The 6,000-nt window shown below is 48.1% G+C and overlaps 1 protein-coding gene across 1 annotated transcript in view; it reads right to left on the minus strand.

Annotated features, from left to right (window-relative positions):
- LOC122074132 (exosome complex exonuclease RRP44 homolog A) overlaps positions 1-6,000 on the minus strand; it is a 29,431-nt gene that overhangs the window by 9,616 nt on the left and 13,815 nt on the right. The gene's annotated exons all lie outside the window — the stretch shown is intronic.

The following is a 6,000-nucleotide window of genomic DNA, read 5'->3' on the forward strand; positions in this document are numbered from 1 at the left end:
AAACCGGCGGGTAGGACCGGCGGGTCCTACCGGCGGGTCCATACCCGCCGGTCCAAAACCGGCGGGTAGGACCGGTGGGTAGACAACCCACCTGAGTGACCCACCTGAGTGGTCAGAATGTGATTTTTAGGTCCGATCGAGCCCAAATCGGACGTGGGACCTTCTTTCGACGTTCTAAACACGATTTTGACGTCGGATTTCATTAATTTTGATTCTAAAATGGTGAAGTACTAACCCCGCTCAATTTGGTTAGGTTCACCAAAGCCTACCCGATTCGCTCCGGATCTCACCCGTACCGAGCGGGACTCCTTGTGCGCTACAAGTAAGTGGAGAGAGGACGTTTGGCCTTGTTTCAAGGCATTTGTTTGGCATTCATATAACTATATCTAATTTAGTCATGTCATCATGAATGCGCTATATAGATTAGTCATTTCACTCATTGATGTGCATATATGCTATGTTTACTTTTCAAATGCAAATTGAATGTGATGTTATATGTTGAATGTGTACATCATGTTGCATAATGCCTTGATAGACTAGATGCCGTGGTCGGCTTGGAAACGAATGCATTGGTGGCCCGTGGTATGGGACACGGTGGCACTATGCAGTCGTACTGCATATAGGAGCATGCGGTATTAGGATTCTCACCATCCCGTGCTACGACCCTTCCCAACAGGGGTTGAGGTGTTGGGTTGCCATTTGGGGGGAAGCAGGGGTCGCGGTTGTCGGACACTGTGGCGGTTAGGCATTACGCCCGGCGAGTCGTGTAGGACAGCCGGCAACCCCGGTGGTATTTCAAGAGGGCCAATCGTACTGCTTTTAAATTGCTGGAGTCAGCACTGTCATTTAATTTATTTACATTTCTGTTGAGAGCCGGTGGACGGCATTGTCTTTATTTTTCCGAGTACTCACGGGGGGCCTTCTCCAACAGCCCTATGGGCGTATCGCGGGAGGGAGTTCGCGGCTCGTACCCGGAGTATACGCGCACTGTGGTTGTAGTAGCACTAAAACCAAAGACTTAGTAATGTTGATTAGGTGTATGTGATCTAAAATGATTTGCATGGCATGTAGTGCATATGATGTGTTGTGATGTGTGGACTGTTGTGTGTGGTCCACCTCTCTACTTACTGAGCTAGTGAGCTCATTCCACGTGTACACCCCTTTTTAGATGATTTTGCAGGTCATGCATCTGAGGAGCAGGGGGTGGGTCCCACAGTCGAGTTTCCTGATGAGGACTGGTGGACCCCTGAGGAGTTTGAGCACGGCGTAGACTGCGCGTGTGAGAGCTGTGTTGCGGGGCAGCGGTTCTGAGGCCGAGCTGAGCTCCAGCCTTGATACCGATGCCGGGCTGTGTACTCTGATGTTTTGATAATTTCCTGTATATATTTGATATTCAAACTTTATTCTTTTTGTGTATATATATCATGCCTTCGGGCCCAAATGTATATAATTATGGTAACACCATTTGGGTATCAGGTATATGAGAATTATTTACAGGTAAAAACTTAGTCTTCCGCTGATATGATGAATTGATGTTAGTGTGTGTATGCTGTGGTGGAATACAGTATCTGATGATCCTGGCAGGTTTGGGTTAACCGGTGTTAACTCGGTCACCGCTCCGGTTCAGGGTGAACGGGGTGTGACAAACGGTGGTATCAGAGCGTGATGCTCTGCTTCACTCACAGCATACCATTAGAATCCCGTAGATTCTATAATAGGAAAATGGGGTTGGGCAAATATAAAAGCTTTAAAGATTAAAAGTCAAAGAAAGGAAGTATAAAAATGGAGTTATATTATAAGTGGCATTCATGGCATGCGTGAGTGTAGATAAAGGGTAATTAGGTGGGTACTATAACCCATAAAGTACTATCTCGACGAGATTTCGGCAACATAACGGCGTAAAGTGGGATTTCCAAAAATTTTTACACAAAACCTGATAAACAACAGATAATAATATAACAAAGAGCACAAATAGAAAAGTCACATCACCACAAAACCACACAGGAACTCCACATATGAAAACATTATAATAGTCCAATATCCAAAGATATTTCATTCCATAAATGAAATTCAAGTTACATCGCAATTACAAGGAATGAGAATAAAGAAAGGTACAATGTCTACAAAAAGAGAAAAATGGATAAATAGCTGGGCGGGCAAGCTAAGCCTCACTGGGCGTCGTCATCGTCGTCGATGATCACCACGTTCGCTGGAGGCCTGGAGTTAACATCGAAGCGGTGATCTTAATAATCGAACCTCGCGTTCACCACCTGTACCTCCCTCCTAAGCCGGCCATAATCTGCTGAGATGGCGGTGGCCCTGGTGTCCAAGTCCTGACCCAGCCTACGGAAGGAATCCTCCAAGGTGATCTGCCGTGAGGCAATCTCGTCCAGCCGCCTCAGTATCTGGACCTGGCCATCCTGCAAGGCCCGCATGGAGGCTGTCCTGTCCTCATAGTCGTAGTCACCACTCCCAGGTGGTGGGGCTCCATATGGTGGGGCTGCAGCTCTGGAAGAACTAGGGCCCGTACCTCTCGACTCCTGAGGCACCTCCTCAGGGATACTGCCACCCATCAAATCTGCCTCCTCGTCCTGAGGAACGTAGTCCTCGTCCTCCTCACTGGACTCCTCCTCCATGAGGACATCCTCTACAGGGGCAGCCCTCTTACCCCTACCTCTCCGAGCTCCCGATCTCGGAGGTGAATCCATGAGGGTATGGAGACCCATCTTCAAGAGGTTGCTCCGATCGAACCTATCAGCCGGAGTCTTCCCCTCCTCTCCGCTCAGATCCACCCTGAAGAACTCGAAGATCCTGGTGAGGATCCTGCCGTAGGGGAATCCTCCGTCCTCTGGGTGGGAAGCATGGTGCTCCATCGCTCTGAGGATGATATAGGGGAGGCACAAGTGCTCCCTGCCTCCCTCTGCGGCTGTAAAAATACAAAATGCTATAAAAGCCGCCATGAAACCTACCTGGTTCCGATGACCTCCCCTGGGGAGCAGGTTGAACTGGATCAGTCGGGCGAAGAGACGGACCTCAGGGAAGAAAGATGTCTCGGACTCCGGGCGACTGCTGCTGCCGCAGATGGTCTCGTAGATGAAGTCCGGTGTCTCCATGCTCATGAACGGTCCCTGAGGCCTACTCCTGGGGGGACTGTAGTATCGGTGTCCCGCCGCCGATATGCCCAGAATACTGGCCAGGGTGTCTACCGTCAGCTGGATATCCACTCCCTTCACTAGGCTGCTGACAGTGAGTTCCCCGTACTGATACGACACCTCCAGGTTGCAATAAAACCGACGGACGAGCTGATCGTAGCACGGTCGGTCCACCTGAAGAATAGTGTCCCAGCCCAATGCTGAGAACCTCTCCTGAAGCTGGGCCTTGTGGAAGTCCTCGACTACCACGGTCTTTTCCATCAACACTGGCCCCTTCAGGAAGATAGGCCATTTGGCTGCGGCCTCGGCACTAGTGAAGTGCTCCTCATCGTAGTCTGAAGGGTCAGACTGAGCGGGTGCAGGTCTCCCTGTGCGATGAGCTGAAGTGCTGGTCTTCGCACTTTTCCGCTTAGAAGCGGTGGTCTTGCGTCGAACACCAGAGGAAGATGGTCCTCTGCCGGTGCGTGAAGACATCCTGACAATAAGTAAAGAAGGTTGGGTTAGTACAGTAAGAAAAGACAGCAGCATTAAAGAAGGAGAAATCCAAAACCCAATTTCTGCAAAATGGGAACGGCAACGATCTAGGAAGGATAGAAAACTTATAACATGAAATATGGTGATGGCAACGCATGGAAACGTGCCAAAACAGTAAAATGACAGCAAAGGACAGCAAAAGCAATAGGCATGAATGAAATGGGGAAATTCAAGTCCATTGCGCAAATTGGAGTAGAATGGAGTGAAAGCTTGAAACCCTAGGTCTAGAATGAAATGCCATAGTAATGGGATGATGGAATTGCAAGAATATGCCCCAAATGGACTATGGAATTCCATGAGTACAAGTATGGATGAAAATCAAGGAAACCAATGCCAAAATAGGGATTTTCATGAAAATGCATGAGGATTTCAAGCATAATGGATGATTCAATGAAATCTAACTCATGTCTAGCGTAAAACAAGCGGAATGCATTACAAAGGAGTCGTCAATTTGAACAAAACAGTAAGGATTGAAGAAACCCCAAATTTGGGAACCTAGGGCATCAATTTGGGTTTTTCTCCAAATAAAGAGTGATGAATCCTATAAACTACAAATGAGCACAGTGGAATCATCACAAACACATGATAATACTTTTCTATGGTGATAAATAGAGAAAGAAAGCCTAAAAAGTAAATCCTATTCAAATAATTCACCCAATTTGAAATTCTGGAAAACGAAGAAGAAGAAGAACTTACTTGGATGAAGACAAGTTGAATCCTCTCTAAAGCGTCGAGTGGGTGAGTAGACTCGCGAGTGGAAGCGCCGGGTAAACTCCCAAAATCGTCCAAGAGGAAAGGGAAGTAAGAGAAAGGAGAGGGTGAGAGTGACAGACGAAACAGGGCCTTTCTGGCCCTGTTCGTGTTTTAACCTCGGGCAAGACCGGCGGGTCAGACCGGCGGGTCCCTACCCGCCGGTGACACCCGCCGGTTTGGGGTGCTGGGACCGGCGGGTCCCTACCCGCCGGTTCATCCCACCGGTTTGGGCAGAAGGGAAAATTGAAAATTTTGAAAAAATTTTTTTTTTTTCTCTTTTCCCTTCTCTTCTCCTATTGTGATTTCATTGGTTTTAGGGTGGAAATTAGTCCTATGATCAATGGGCTATGGTCGAGTGGGACCATTAGCATGTATGTTGTGAACTTTGCCTGTATCTTGGAATTGAGCTATGATTAATTACAGGCTATCATACACTACAACACCACACGTAATGGCATATGATTGTGTGCCTAAATCAGTCTATGGTGTTTAACCAATATGGTGTGTGATATGTTCCAGGTACAAGGATACGATGGTGCGTACTAGATCCGGTAGTAATGCCCGAGGTACCTCGCGGGGTCCTCGACGGGTCGGTCGACCACAAAATCCCAGAGGGGCCCGTTCTGTGAGGCATACCTCACCTCCACCACCTGCAGAGACCCATGGTCAGGGTGGGGCACATGGGGACCCACCTATGACTGCACTCCCAGACCCTCCACCGGTCATTACACCGGGAGATGTTGCTACAATAATTCAGCAGTCTCAACAAGCTTTCCAACAACAAATGCTTCAGCAAACAGCAAGCATTTATGACTGCCATCCAACAACAGTTGGATCTTTCTCAACCGGGTCAACTTCCCCGGGTACACACTCCGCAAGACCCACCTGTCGGGTCGGGAACGGGACCACAAGTGGGTACACCTCCAATCCCGCCATTCGGTATTCCTCAGCATGGGATGCCTCATCCTTATGCCTACTATCCTGCCTATGCTCCTAACTTCCCAGCGACGAGTAATACGTCAAGGGTGGTAGAGTCGTTCAAGAGGAACTTACCACCGGTATTCTCTAAGGTGGGGAGTGATCCTTTAGAACCGGATCAATGGATCCAAGAATTGGAGAAGATATTTGAGGTGCTTGAGTGCACAGATGCCCAGAAGCTCATTTGTGCTGGGTTACAACTCAAGAAAGAGGCAAATTCTTGGTGGCAAGCCTCCAAACCCATATTAATGGCTGCTCATCCAGAACCTACTTGGGAGCAGTTTAAGGAGTTGTTCTTGGACAACCACTATCCGCGCAGTTTCAGAGATCGGAAGGAGACTGAGTTCATGGCCTTAACTCAAGGAGGTAAAATTGTTCTTGAATATCAGCAACAATTTGAAAGTTTGTTCCATTTCGCCCCAAGGCATATGCGAACAGCTGAAGAGAAGGCAGCAAGGTTCCTAAAAGGCCTAAAAGCATCTATTGGGTCAGTGCTTGAAGTCTTGGATTTGACCGAATATGGCCAGATTGTACAGAAGGCCAAAACAATGGAAGATAAGCAAAAGGGTGAACTGTCACACCC

This window comes from Macadamia integrifolia, chromosome 3, assembly GCF_013358625.1.
Source record: "Macadamia integrifolia cultivar HAES 741 chromosome 3, SCU_Mint_v3, whole genome shotgun sequence".
Lineage (NCBI taxonomy): Eukaryota > Viridiplantae > Streptophyta > Magnoliopsida > Proteales > Proteaceae > Macadamia > Macadamia integrifolia.